Below are 15,227 nucleotides of genomic sequence, written 5' to 3'. Positions count from 1 at the left end.
ACAATTGAGATGTACAAACTATGGCATAAGGGGACGTATAAGGGCACAGGGCGAGACCCAGATGATATTTATTATAATCTGTCGTGGCTGAATCAGATTTAGCTATGTAACATAGATAGATAAGATGTTATTTTCATCATATGCTTGTGAGATACTTGTCATTAGAATGGGGCCAGAGAGGGGAGAGGTCAGGCTTGTCTTCATATGTCAATGTATATGTTAAACCATGTGACGGGATGGAGTTATTAATTGGGGAACCAGTTAGTTATCTCATACAATGTCTGTACGCCAGTCACTCCCTTACTTTTTTCATAGAGGGGAAGGAGTTTGGCCGTGTTTGGAACCATTGTATGTCCCCTCTGAGGTTGCCCCTATCTTGACCTAGTATTTGACCTAAGGGGCTCACTGTCTGATTTTGAGTTTGTCCAGGTTTGGGAGTACTAGAAATGACAATTGATATATGCCATTGGATGAGGTAATGTTTTGGTAGACAGTGAAGTATCAAGCATGAGATTTAAACCTTGTCTTGGGAGATCAAACTGAACGATGATTTATAGCTGATGCTGTCTAGCGATAGGATACTCTTCTTTCGGGTAAAGGATTCTTTGTAAGTTGAGAGGGGTGTATCTTGGCTATAAATGAAACTAAGAATTGTTTTGTAAGGACTCTCAGAGAATTCATTTATAGACACTGAATTGATCTGAGAGTCATTAAAGGGCTTTGGTGAAGCTTGTATATATATTAAAGATGGAATATATAATTTAACTCTGACTTGTGTGTGGTTGGCTCTCTCTCTCTCTTTATTGAGTAATACAGGACATTTCCACGACAAATCCAAGGGGCAGGCAAGAGAATGGTCATGGACAGGCAAAGGATCATAAACAAGGTCAGAGTCCAGGAGGTACAGAGTGGCAGGCTGGCTTGAGGTCAGGGCAGGCAGTATGGTCAGGCAGGCGGGTTCAAAGTCAAGGCAGGCACGGGTCTGGTTGACTTGAAAAACATGCTGGTTGACTTGACAAGACAAACTGGCAACAGAMAAACAGGGAACTCCGGAATCAATACCCAGGGACTAATGGGGAAAACGGGTGACACCTGGAGGTGGGTGGAGACAATCACAAAGACAGGTGAAACAGATCAGGGCGTGACAGGACAACGAGTGGGTAAGAGGAAATCCGTCATTTTAATCAAGACATTCATGAGCGAGCTAGGATGGACATAACTATTTAACTATAACTATAACTATTTGTTCATCACTTTTGAAATGAACAGCGAAACAATTCAGAACATGGGCTGTTTTTACAGTTCTCTCTCTACACCAAGTCATAACGCTACAATAAATGAAGGCGGTATATAAGCRGACATGAAAGCACTTACAATATTTGATGATTACGTTTCTCTAAAACAGGCTATAGGCTACATGTGCACCACCTCAGTCAGAGCAGTAGGCTAAGTTATGAGGGGGAAATGGACCAAATAATTAGGGTGAGGCACGTGTGCTACTAACAGCTTACTACACAACATACACTTACTGTATGTATACTGTAGCTAAGAAAGTAATACTATCTCCCTGGCAATTTACATCATTTATGCAGCAGCATACAATACATTTTTGGACTCACCTTGTTGTGCTGTGCTCACTTGAACAGGAAATTGGCATGGCGGTGCTTCCTGTGGGAAAATGTTGTCATCAAACTATGTCATCAAAGTCTGGTATTCTCTGGATTTATGGTGCTTTCAAGACAACTGGGAACTCGAAAACAAACAAGGTTGAATCATTCCAAGTTCCCGACTTGGAATTCCGAGTTGGATCACCGTTCAAAACGTATTTTCTCAGTCGGAGCTCGAGTTCCCAGTTGTCTTGAACGCAGCAGAAGTCATGCTGGATTGACAGCATGGCCAATGTATTCAACCTTTTCTGGCCCATGGTGTTGAATGTTTGCCCTTCACTCCACTGAATAGCAGGTTAGTGATTACTTTGCAACGCTTGTAGTTAGCCCCTGATTCCTTCCAAACCACTCATTGTTGAATTTGCGATTTCCAACTGCATATGACAAGGATTGAAAAAGTTTTGCCAGTAGATTGTCGAATTGATTCATGACGATGACTGCTTGTCTAGCTTGCTAGCTATGATTTTTAAGGTATGATGTTGACATGATCAGTCCAATCAAAGCTCGAGCTCTTCCCCTAGCTCTTCCCGTAGATTTTACGGTGGCGTAATGTCCCCATGAGTGACAGAACACKAAGCCAATCACGGCGCAACTAGAGAACATTACCAACTCCTACGCTCCGTATTTTCCGCTGGCTGTCCCACCACCACAGAAAGCACTGAGCTAGTCTGAAACACTTGCTTTTTTGGAGCTGCTTTACTAAAGAAGCATAAAGGAGACCATGTTTGTATGCGGCTTTATTAACTCAATTATTTTTTTTGTTTTACATTGTTTGCAAACTGATATGCGGCACGTATTAATGCTAAAATAACATGCAAAACAGACAACAAATATTTATTTATTTTCAATTTTATGAAGCTATCCAGGTGGGGCTCAAAACAGCCCTGAATGACGAGTCGCCACTGTCTGTATTTAGATCTCCATTCTCAGACCTTTCTTGATTGCCTAATACTGTAACTCAACTATAGTCTCTTGCATATTGCTAAATCATATTTTTGGAGTCAGATAAATATTTGAATATGATAACTGCTTAGTCTTATTATGGGTCGCATGTAAGGCATACAGTATAGAATATGCATACATATCAAATATTACCCCACTACAGTAGATGGTGACCCCGACGTGATATATCTTACGGATACTTTGGACTAAATTGGAGTTTATTTCATTAGATTCCCCAATATAAGATTAAACCATGCATGATGGAGAATATGCAAGCAATTGAKATTTTTGAGTTATGGCAATTGACGATTATTAATGATTTGTCTCAAAAGCTGTTTAAAAAAGGCATGAATGTATAATATGCATACATATCAAATATTTCCCCACTACACTGTTCATATGGGCCGAGCCCCTCCACAATTGGCTGTTTAGGATGTGTTATTCACATAGGGGGCTTGAGATTGAAGTGCGCAGAGATGGATTGTTTATTTAAAGCCTGAGTGAAGAGACCCCTTTCTAGTTAGTTATTTATTTACATATTCTTTATGTTAACTGGTTGTAGTGTCACTGGCTGATAATACTCAGAGGCTATGCATTTTGATCAGGGGTCCCTCTACTGTAAGTGGAACAGAAGAGAGGGAAAGGGAGGGATGAGGCGGAACATTTTATTGTTGGTGATAAGTTGCCTCTTGTTTCAGGTGCAGTTGATTTACGGCTCCTGATAACAATCTTGTTTGAGGAGAAATCAAATTACAATGTCTCATATGTTGTGCTGGTGGCGGCCGTGCGCGCGTGTGTGCGTGTGCGTGTGCGTGTGCGTGTGCGTGTGCGTGTGTAAGAAGATCTAGTCCATCCATGGGTTGTTGTTGCATTCATTATTTACTGAATGCATAATGCATTCAATAGGAGCTATACAATAGTTTTTCATTTATAATTTTTTTTAAGAAACACATCCATTGAAACAAAATATTTCTCATCTGTGATACTGTGAATGTCTTGTGTGAGCAAGTATCTTCTCCTTTATTCTCCATTCATTGTCACTCTCCTTTTTCTCCCTCCCTCTCTCTGTGTTCCAGGCAGGATGGAGTGGCAGGGGGCCCTTCCTCAGGATCATGCCTTCGTAGAGCTCTTGCTTCCTGGGCTTCCCAGAGAGCTGGACATTCAACAGCTGCTCAAAAACACATAGGGCAAAGTCAAGCTCAATGCCTGCAGGTCAGTATCTCTTAGAACCGCTATAACTAGGACTCAGAGTTTGTCCAGGGCCCGTATTCACCAATTGTCTGATCTAGGATCAGGTCCCCCCTCTTATTCTTAATGATTTAAAAGWCTAAACTGATTCTAGATCATTACTGAGATGCTTTATGAATATGGGCTCTGGTCAGGTTATGTGGTCAGGTGAAACTCCCGGCCCTAATGCTTCTATTGGACTGTGAGCACAGCCAGCGAAGGTTCTATGCAGCAGAGGATGTGGTCAGAGTTGGGCACTATGCCATCTGGTGGAATGAGCAGTATTCTTGGTAGAGAAAGGAGCTTGTCATCCCGAGAAGCTTTGTTGGTTGATGCGGTTGCCCAGAGGATCCATCTATGCCACACTGAGGTTCTCTTACTGTCAAAGTCCTTCTGACAGGAGGTGAAACTCGAGAGTTTGGACACACACGCACGCACATACACACACACACACACACACACACAGGCATAAATAAGCGGACAGACAGGGACACACACATACACACACACACATACACACACACACTCACACACAGGCACGCAGACAGACGGGACACTGGCACGCAAGCACACAGTCGCGCACACATGCACAAATTTACACACACATTCAGTTTTGAGCTGACATGTCCCAATTCTTGTCCTTGTGCTCCTCTGTGTAGATGGGCACATTTGAAGTGGAGTCCCAGACTGAATAATGTGTTGTGTTCAATACATTAACATTGAGAAGAGGGTCATTCCACCTCAAAATGCACAAGAAATGGGATTTAGACACCCACCATTGTTCTGAAATAGTTTCTGTAGTTAGTAACAGATACGATTCCTGAAACATTATTATGATCTCTAAGAAATTTAGCTAATTCATTGCACCCAAATTGGACAATTTAAACGTGTAGGATTCAGATAATATTCTATAAATGTACCCAACATCCGATTTGGACCAAACGTCTTCCTAACAATGACTAAGACACAAAGGAATCCCCCCCAAAAGAATGTAAAAGCCACCCACGGACCCCCCCCAGACCAATCCCACCCCAACAACCAATATACAGTATCAGTTCTCTGTGTTTGACAAGTATTATGAAGCTGTGGCTTGGAGTATTGCTTCGCTTGCATTATTTACCTTAAAGTAGTGGGAAAGTACCAGGTTTTGACCACTAGATGTCACTGTTCCTGCTATGCAACCACACTCTTTTATCAATTTTGCTGGTCTCTTGTGTTTATTAATTAGATCACAACATTTCCTTTGCAACTTTGGGTAGCAAAAAACAAACATATTTGGCTCATTATGAAAATGTACAGATATTACAGGTGAATTTGAGGAGTGAATGGTTTTTAAAACGCTCTTCGTTTACATTTAGATATTTTGTGAGCTTCAAGACAATTCCGTCTAAAAACATCACGAAGCAGAGACTTCAAGCCTTAGAAAATTCACTAATCTCAATGTGCCCTTTACAATGAAGAGATCTTTCYCCAATCCATATGAAAGAACATGCTTTTACAGCAATAATGCAGATAAATATCCTCTGATTGACTGTCTCCCTTTTATTGTGTTTCAATACTGATACCCATTCAGAGTATTCCATCCATTTATGACACAGCATGATAACTATATCTGCTTATAGTAAAGGAGTGAATCTTAACTTAAGATATGTGCCTGTCTGGACTGTTATGCCAATCTAGCATAGACAGTTTAAGCATACATTTTAATCATATCCCATCTTGGGATTTATACATGAAAGGGAACGTTACAGCTACTTTTCTCACCACATACCACTGACTCTTTTTGAGGTGTGTGAACAACACTTTGATGGCAACCTGTGCTCCAATATTACCACATTATTCTTGTCCCCCCGCATGGGCTGGCTAGACAGGCCACCCTATATTATGTCTGTCGGTCTCTTTCCTTCGTTCTCTCTCTCTTTGAAAGCATATGACACCCAGGACAGGGTGACATGGAGGAGACTCTCAATGTTTTGATGGCACATATTGAGAGAGAGAGGAACCAGAGGAGATGGTGCATAGGGAGGGAGGGAGATAGAGAGGGACCAGAGGAGATGGGGCATAGGGAGGGAGGGAGATAGAGAGGACCAGAGGAGATGGGCATAGGAGGAGGGAGATAGAGAGGGACCAGAGGAGATGGTGATAGGGAGGGAGGGAGATAGAGAGGGACCAGAGGAAGATGGGGCATAGGAGGGAGGGAGATAGAGAGGACCAGAGGAGATGGTGCATAGGGAGGGAGGGAGATAGAGAGGACCAGAGGAGATGGGCATAGGGAGGGAGGGAGATAGAGAGGACCAGAGGAGATGGTGCAAAGGGAGGGAGGGAGATAGAGAGGGCCAGAGGAGATGGGGCATAGGGAGGGAGGAGATAGAGAGGGACCAGAGGAGATGGTGCATAGGGAGGAGGGAGATAGAGAGGACCAGAGGAGATGGGGCATAGGGAGGGAGGGAGATAGAGAGGCCAGAGGAGATGGGGCATAGGGAGGGAGGGAGATAGAGAGGGACCAGAGGAGATGGTGCATAGGGAGGGAGGAGATAGAGAGGACAGAGGAGATGGTGCATAGGGAGGGAGGGAAGAGAGACCAGAGGAGATGGTGCATAGGGAGGGAGAGATAGAGAGGACCAGAGGAGGATGTGCATAGGAGGAGGAGATAGAGAGGACCAGAGGAGATGTCATAAGGGATGGAGGAGATAGAGGACCAGAGAGATGGGCATGGAGGGAGATAGAGAGGACCAGAGGAGATGGTGCATAGGAGGGAGGGAGATAGAGAGGACCAGAGGAGATGGTGCATAGGGAGGGAGGGATAAGAGAGGGACCAGAGGAGATGGGGCATAGGAGAGGGAGAGGTGAGAGGCGATGGAGATGGTGGCATAGGAGGGAGGGAAGATAGAGAGGACCAGGAGGGGAGATGGTGCATAGGGAGGGAGGGAGATAGAGAGGACCAGAGGAGATGGGGCATAGGAGAGGAGATAGAGAGGACCAGAGGAGATGGTGCATAGGGAGGGAGATAGAGAGGACCAGAGGAGATGGGGCATAGGGAGGGAGATAGAGAGGACCAGAGGAGATGGTGCATAGGGAGGGGATAGAGAGGGCGAAAGAGAGATGGTAAAATCTAGGTACATTTCAGCTCTTTATCCTTTTGCTGCTGTGAGGGCGAGGACAGACGATGAGGGACAGGCTAAATGTGGCGGCTGAACAAAGCCTCTCACTCTAGCACATTAGCCTAGCGTCTGTGTCTCACCCCGTTTTTCACCTCTTTTTTGGGGTGCGGGACGGGGGGTGGGAATGAAATAAATAAAGATTCCACATCTTGAGAAAAAAACCCTTGTGGTAATTCAAGGCTTATTACTGAAGGCCAAACCATTGTTTCTGCCTTCTAACATTAAAGGCTTATTTTGTTCCTGTGGATGGGAGAGAGGGATAACCATTATGAGAACAAAGGAATGGGAATTGGGCAAAAAATAAGGCGATCCCACTCAGTCTGCACCTCTGGTCGGTCAGCCTTGGACTCATTTCAGCCATTTGAGGCTCCACTCAAATAGTACTTCCACCAGGGTGGGCCTCGTCACACACGTGCACACACAGTCACACACACACCTGCTGCCTAATCTACTTATCAGTGCTGGGACAAGTTATGGAGAGAAGAGAGTAAGGGGATGCAGGATGACGAGGGGAGAGCGAGAAAGAGAGAAAGAAAGAGAGTGAGCTGCACTGCCCCGATCCTGAAGGAAGTCTTTAACCAGTGTGTGGGTCAGACTGGCTGGCCTGCTCCATGAAGGAGACTTTAACCAGTGTGTGGGTCGACTGGCTGCCTGCTCCATGAAGGAAGACTTTAACCAGTGTGTGGGTCAGACTGGCTGGCCTGCTCCCATGAAGAAGACTTTAACCAGTGGGTGGGTCAGACTGGCTGGCCTGCTCCCATGAAGGAGACTTTAACCAGTGGTGGGTCAGACTGGCTGGCCTGCTCCCATGAAGGAAGACTTTAACCAGTGTGGGTCAGACTGGCTGGCCTGCTCCCATGAAGGAAGACTTTAACCAGTGTGTGGGTCAGACTGGCTGGCCTGCTCCCATGAAGGAAGACTTTAACCAGTGTGTGGGTCAGACTGGCTGGCCTGCTCCATGAAGGAAGCTTTAACCAGTGTGTGGGTCAGACTGGCTGGCCTGCTCCCATGAAGGAAGGCTTTAACCATGTGTGGGTCAGACTGGCTGGCCTGCTCCCATGAAGGAAGAACTTTAACCAGTGTGTGGGTCAGACTGGCTGGCCTGCTCCTATGAAGGAAGACTTTAACCAGTGTGTGGTCAGACTGGCTGGCCTGCTCCCATGAGGAAGACTTTAACCAGTGTGTGGGTCAGACTGGTCCTGCTCCCATGAAGGAAGGCTTTAACCAGTGTGTGGGTCAGACTGGCTGGCCTGCTCCCATGAGGAAGACTTTAACCAGTGTGTGGGTCAGACTGGCTGGCCTGCCCCATGAAGGAAGGCTTTAACCAGTGTGTTGGGTCAGACTGTGGCCTGCTCCCATGAAGGAAGGCTTAACCAGTGTGTGGGTCAGACTGGCTGGCCTGCTCCCATGAAGGAAGGCTTTAACCAGTGTGGGGGTCAGACTGGCTGGCCTGCTCCCATGAAGGAAGGCTTTAACCAGTTGTGGGTCAGACTGGCTGGCCTGCTCCCATGAAGGGAAGGCGTTTAACCAGTGTGTGGGTCAGACTGGCTGGCCTGCGCCCATGAAGGAAGGCTTTAACCAGTGTGTGGGTCACTGGCTGCCTGCTCCCCTGAAGGAAGACTTTAACCAGTGTGTGGGTCAGACTGGCTGGCCTGCTCCCATGAAGGAAGGCTTTAACACGTGTGTGTGGTCAGACTGGCTGGCCTGCTCCCATGAAGGAAGGCTTTAACCAGTGTGTGGGCAGACTGGCTGGCCTGCTCCATGAAGGAAGGCTTTAACCAGTGTGTGGGTCAGAACTGGCTGGCCTGCTCCCATGAAGGAAGGCTTTAACCAGTGTTGGGTCAGACTGGCTGGCCTGCTCCCATAGGAAGGAAGCTTTAACCAGTGTGTGGGTCAGACTGGCTGGCCTGCTCCCATGAAGGAAGGCTTTAACCAGTGTGTGGGTCAGACTGCTGGCCTGCGCCCATGAAGAAGGCTTTAACCAGTGTGTGGGTCAGACTGGCTGGCCTGCTCCCATGAAGGAAGACTTAACCAGTGTGTGGGTCAGACTGGCTGGCCTGCTCCCATGAAGGAAGCTTTAACCAGTGTGTGGGTCAGACTGGCTGGCCTGCTCCCATGAAGGAAGGCTTTAACAGTGTGTGGGTCAGACTGGCTGGCCTGCTCCAGTCTCAGATGTCAGAAGATTTGCCATAGAGCTGTTCCCTAATTGAAGGAATAGGCTGGCTACGGCCCGGCTCCCCAAATTGAAATACTGTAATCCATTATGTTTCATCAAGGGACACATTAGAGGCCAGCAGAAAAGGTCTCTATGAAGTGTCAGCGCAGGCCAAGGGCCGCCGACGCTTTTCAGCAAGTGGCTTACACTAGTCGCCTGCCAATCTATCTCCTAGTTATATCTCTGTGTGTGTGTGTGTGTGGTGTGTGTTGTGTGTGTGTGTGTGTGTGTGTGTGTGTGTGTGTGTGGTGTGTGTGTGTTGTGTGTGTGTGTGTACCTTAAATATGAATTGTGTTGATATGTATCATCATTGTCTGCATACGTGTCTGTCTGTGCACGCTCGTGTGTGTGTGTGCGGGCGGTCTCTGTGCAAGGTTGAGGGCACTAAGTGGCCACAGGCAGGACGTGGAGGATCCATTTTCAGGCTGTTCATTTACCCCATTCACTCTCATTCTAGTGTAGATAGGGCCCTTTGATGGGGCAGATATTTGGTTCCCAGGTGGCCAGTCTGTTTGAAGCTGGGGATTATTTGAAAGGGAAAGGGATCTCTTCCTGACCTTTCTCTGCTCTCCTCTCCCTGGAGCGCGACAGACAGCCCACCCACACTAAATTAATTTTGACAAGGAACTTAAGATAAAGTCAAAGCACTGACTAATCACAGGATTGGGCTTCTGAGTCACAGAGCTTGTGAAATGTACCATCATATTTTTTAAAAGCCATCCGATCACTCCTTTCTTTGGGGAGAGAGGGTGGGGAGGAGGGGGGGTGGTGGCTACAGGATGGCTTGCGATGTCTTTCTATAGCCCAATCTGAAAAACAATTAGATTGTCGGTTGGATAAGGAGTAAGGGAGATGATTGACATGTGTTTGTCGAGATACCCTAAAGAAACCTCTCTCCACTCATCTCTCAGCTTTTGTTCAGCTTTTAACTTAGTGTCCTCTCCACCTCTGCTCTGTCCGTTTTATTTTCACATGGAGGAAAATTTGACCGGCGTTCTTTTCTGTATCTTCAATTTTGTGCCAAACTGTTGTTGTTTCTTCTCTGTCCGGCTTTTTCTTTATCTCTCTCTCTATCTCTCTGCATTACTGTCTCTATCTCTCTGCATTAGCTGTCTATCTCTCTGCATTAGCTTGTCTCTATCTCTCTGCATTAGCTGTCTTCTTATCTCTCTGCATTAGCTGTCTCTATTTCTCGCATTAGCTGTGTCTATTCTGCCTGCATTAGGGTCTCTATCTCTCTGCATTAGCTGTCTCTATCTCTGCATTTAGGTCCACTCTCTGTATTAGCTGTCTCTATCTCTCCACATTAGCTGTCTCTATCTCTCCACATTAGCTGTCCTCTATCTCTCTGTCATCAGCTGTCTCTTCGCTCTGCCAATTATCTGTCTCTATCTCTCTGCATCATCTGTCTCTACCTTCTGCATTAACTTCTTACACTCTCTGCATTAGCTGTCTCTATCTCTCTGCATTAGCTGTCTCTACCTCTCTGCATTAACTGTCTCTATCTCTCTGCATTAGCTGTCCCTTTCTCTCTGTATCAGCTGTCTCTATCTCTCTGCATTAGCTGTCTCTATCTCTCTGCATTATCTGTCTCTACCTCTCTGCATTAGCTGTCTCTATCTCTTTGCGTTAGCTGTATCGATCTCTCTGCATTAACTGGCGCTATCTCTCTGCAGCTTGTGAGCTGTGTGCAGTGAAAGTAATTGTGGTTGAGGCTAATCCCATAGAGTTGATTAATTTGCAGGTAGTTCCCACACCTCGGGGCTAAAGGTGGGGCATTGTGGAGAGCTGGGAGGGGAGGACTCCTTCACATAGTCCACACACCCTGAGTTCACCCCCCAGTCTGGCAGGTGGCACACACACATTCAATCAAACTAAATCCTACAGTGAACCTTCAAAGCTGTAATGAGCAGAAAAGAGAGATGAGAGAGGGGTGGGAGAGAAGTAGGGGATGTGTGTGTGTGCGTGTCGTGTGCGTGTGAGCGTGTCGTGTGTGTGTGTGCGTGTCGTGTGAGTGTGTCGTGTGAGTGTGTCGTGTGCGTGTGTGCGTGTGTGCGTGTGCGTGTGGCTGTGTATGGCCATATGTGTTTACGTGTGTTCGCCCCGGCATCTTTCTACACTTCCGGTCTAAAGGTTTAGAACACCTACTCATTCAAGGGTTTTTCTTTATTTGTGCTATTTTCTACAATGTAGAATAATATTGAAGACATCAAATCTATGAAATAACACATATGGAATCATGTAGTAACCAAAAAAGTGTTAAACAAATCAAAATATATTTGAGATTTGAGATTCTTCAAATAGCCACCCTTTGCCTTGATTACAACTTTGAACTCTTGGCATTCACTCAAGCAGCTTCACCTGAAATGCTTTTCCAACAGTCTTGAAGGAGTTTCAACATATGCTGAGCACTTCCAGGAAAAGCAACCAACAACTGCTCAGCATATGTGGGAACTCCTTTGAGAATTTTATGAAATAATTCCAGGTGAAGCTGGTTGAAAGAATGCCAAGAGTGTGCAAAGCTGTCATTAAGGCAAAGGGTGGCTATTTGAAGAATCTCAAATCTCAAATATATTTTGATTTGTTTAACACTTTTTTGTTTACTACATGATTCCATATGTGTTATTTCATAGTTTTGATGTCTTCGCTATTATTCTACAATGTAGAAAATAGTGCAAATAAAGAAAACCCCTTGTATGAGTAGGTGTTCTAAATCTTTTGACCGGTACTGAATATAAAGAGGGAAACAGAGAGGTGTGGGAGTAAAATGGTGTGTTTCGATGGAGTTGAGGAGGCAGACTGAAGGCCCAGATGGAAGCTCATTTAAGACCCGCTGTATGAGTAAAGCCCCGGGGGGGGCCCAGAACACACATTCACATTTACGACTAACATCAAATAGACTGACTTTATCTGCCTCTCATATCACTCACATTAGACCATTCACACAGTAATAGTAACAGCTAGAAATGTGGGCTAAAACAAATGTCAGACGTATTTGATTTGGTTGGTAGAGTGGAACTAGTGATTTCTTGTTCTGTGTTGTATAGAGAGCAATAGTAATGACATCTTTTTGTAGACACTAACGGAGGCTAACTCCGCCATGSCTCGTTGGCCAAAGCCTATGGGGAAATTAATGTTTTTTTTAGGGCTTCTGGATAAACGCCGAAAATAAGGTCTGTAGTAAACACAGGCTGAGGAGATCTTATMCGTTTTGTTCTATGATATAATCTTCATCAGCTATTTTGAAGCATTTATGTAATCAAAAGAAGCACATAAAGGCTTCATAATTCATACAGGTCATGTTAACTGACTGATATTATCTCACAGAAGAAAACATATAAGATATTCTAAGCCTGTGTTAACATTAGACCTGATTTTCGGGCCATTATTCCAAAACCCCATTCTTTCCCTATTGACTTCCCCCATGGGAATAGCAGATCAAACCAGAAGTAACTGGTTTTTAGGACGACAAGGTTTCCAGTCCTATTGCTTTATTTGGTGGATCAAACCATGCGTACTCAGGGATATGCTGACTAGATTATTATGCACAAGAAAACCTTTCTCTCGATTTAATTTGATCCTGTCATACTTGAACCCTGTGACCTCCAAGATAAGGCCATAGAAGTCATACAATAAATAAAAAAAACAGCAATTAAAATGCTATCAGCGTTTCTCACACAAGCTGTTAGTGACAGGAGTTAGTTGGAGCTAGTGTTGTGTTACAACTAGCTCTGGGTGATCATTCTCCTGACTGGGAGAGTTTCAGTTCCCTCCAACACAACCTATCACCACTCTGATGTCCTCTGTGGTTTCACAAACACTCCACCACTACCCCGAAGTATTCGGGCTTTCTGTCAGTCAGCAACTTAGCATCAAATAAATAATTAAATATTCTGTGTATACAGTATGTTTATATAGAGCTTTCCTCTGGCCAACTAAAAGCAACTCTGTGCAGTATTCAATCCACAGCGATTTAGATACAGATCGTTAAAGTCTATAATGTTTTATGCCTCACGTTTTCCCCCTGGAATGAAAGTGTCATTATTTAATGTGTCATCATTGGAAGACATCTGGATGTGTGCATCATGGTCTGGGAGCGGACAGGAGGCGCTTTATAGGCCTGGGGTGGTGGATGAGCTGGGTGCTAGTAAACTGGTGCTGTTTCCTTTTCTCTCTCTCTCTCTTTTTCCCTCCTTCCCTGCATCCCTCCCTCCCTCCCTCCCTCCCTCACACACACACACCACACACACACACACACACACACACACACACACACAACACAACCACACCCACCAACAACACACACACACACACACACACACACACACACACACACACACACCACACACACACACACACACACCACACACACACACACACACACACACACACCACACACACACAACACACACGACGAGCGCTAGCATTGATTTGCATGGAAACTACTAAACATGTTGAGCCCGCGGATTGTCATTTCTAATCTGTCACATTAAAGGGGAGACAGAATTGCTGATGCAGTCTGTTAATATGGAAGGCCTGTCTGCCTGTCGGTGTGTGGCGAGGAGATGAGAGAGACGTGACACTGGGAGACGAGCCTGTATCAGACGTCTGTAACACCACTTCACACCAGACACTCAGTACACACACACTCACACCCAGCTGGGATATATTATGCCTGTGTTCATTACCGCTGATGTGTCTCTCTCAGGTTGGGAATGTGTGTGTGTGTGTGTGTGTGTGTGTGTGTGTGTGTGTGTGTGTGTGTGGTGTTGTGTGTGTGTGTGTGTGTGTGTGTGTGTGTGTGTGTGTGTGTGCGTGCGTGCGTGCGTGCGTGCGTGCGTTGCGTGTGCGTGCGTGCGTGCGTGCGTGCGTGCGTGCGTGCGTGCGTGCGTGCGTGCGTGCCGTGCGTGCGTTGGCGGCGTGCGTGCGTGCGTGTGTGTGTGTGCGCGTGTGCGTGTGCGCGTGTGCGTGTGTGGGGGGGGGATACAGTACTATTATGGGGTATGTGATGGCAGTGACAGTCAGAGGTTTATTGTGAGTGGCATGTCTCTGTCCCTTTCCAGGATTTAGCAGTGTCTGAAGGAACTGCAGGGGAAGATGGCTGAGTCCTGGACGGCGGAGTGTCCGCCCAGCCCCACAGAATGTCTGCTGTGGTTTAACCCACAGAAACCAAGCGCTGTCAGGCCTGTTGCCATGGGATACCAAGAGCTTCTTGACTTCCTGAAAGCTGTGGTAATAATCAGTGGTGTAAAATACTTCAGTAAAAATACTTGAAAGTAAAACTTAAGTCGTTTTTATGGGTATCTGTACTTTACTGTGCTATTTATATTTGACAACTTTTACTTCACTACATTCCTAAAGAAAATAATTTACTTTTTACTCCATACATTTTCCCTGACACCCAAAATGACTCGTTACATTTTGAATGCTTAGCAGGACAGGAAAATTGTGTAATTTACACAACATCCCTGGTCATCCCTACTGCCTCTGGTCTAGCGGACTCACTGAAACATTAAAACACATGCTTTGTTTGTAATGCCTGAGTGTTGGAGTGTGCCCCTGGCAATCCGTAAATAAATAAAAAAACAAGGAAATGGTACCGTCTGGTTTGCTTAATATAAGGAACTAGAAATTTGAACTTTTTCTTTTGATACTTAAGTATATTTTAGCAATTATATTTTATTTTGATACTTATGTACACTACCGTTCAAAAGTTTGGGTTCACTTAGAAATGTCCTTGTTTTTGAAAGAAAAGCACATTTTTTGCTGAGTTGCAGAGTTGCAAAGAAAAAGCCATATCTCAAACTGGCCAATAAAAATAAAAGATTAGATGGGCAAACGAACACAGACACTGGACAGAGGAACTCTGCCTAGAAGGCCAGCATCCCAGAGTCGCCCCTTCAATGTTGAAATTGAGACTGGTGTTTTGGGGGTACTATTTAATGAAGCTGCCAGTTGAGGACTTGTGAGGCGTCTGTTTCTCAAACTAGACACTCTAATGTACTTGTCCTCTTG

At 45.4% G+C, this 15,227-nt stretch overlaps 1 long non-coding RNA gene across 1 annotated transcript; it reads left to right on the top strand.

The window, feature by feature from the left end:
* Window positions 1-932: 932 nt before the first annotated feature.
* Window positions 933-14,750, top strand: LOC111973873 (uncharacterized). Its single transcript, XR_002878651.2, has 3 exons — window positions 933-1,160; window positions 3,686-3,821; window positions 14,276-14,750. It is a non-coding gene; the product is annotated as an uncharacterized lncRNA (long non-coding RNA).
* The last annotated feature ends 477 nt before the right edge of the window (window positions 14,751-15,227 follow it).

The sequence above is a fragment of the Salvelinus sp. IW2-2015 genome, linkage group LG15 (genome assembly GCF_002910315.2).
Source record: "Salvelinus sp. IW2-2015 linkage group LG15, ASM291031v2, whole genome shotgun sequence".
Lineage (NCBI taxonomy): Eukaryota > Metazoa > Chordata > Actinopteri > Salmoniformes > Salmonidae > Salvelinus > Salvelinus sp. IW2-2015.
The sequence above is the reverse complement of the archived record's forward strand: the minus strand, read 5'-3'. Positions and strand labels throughout refer to the sequence as shown.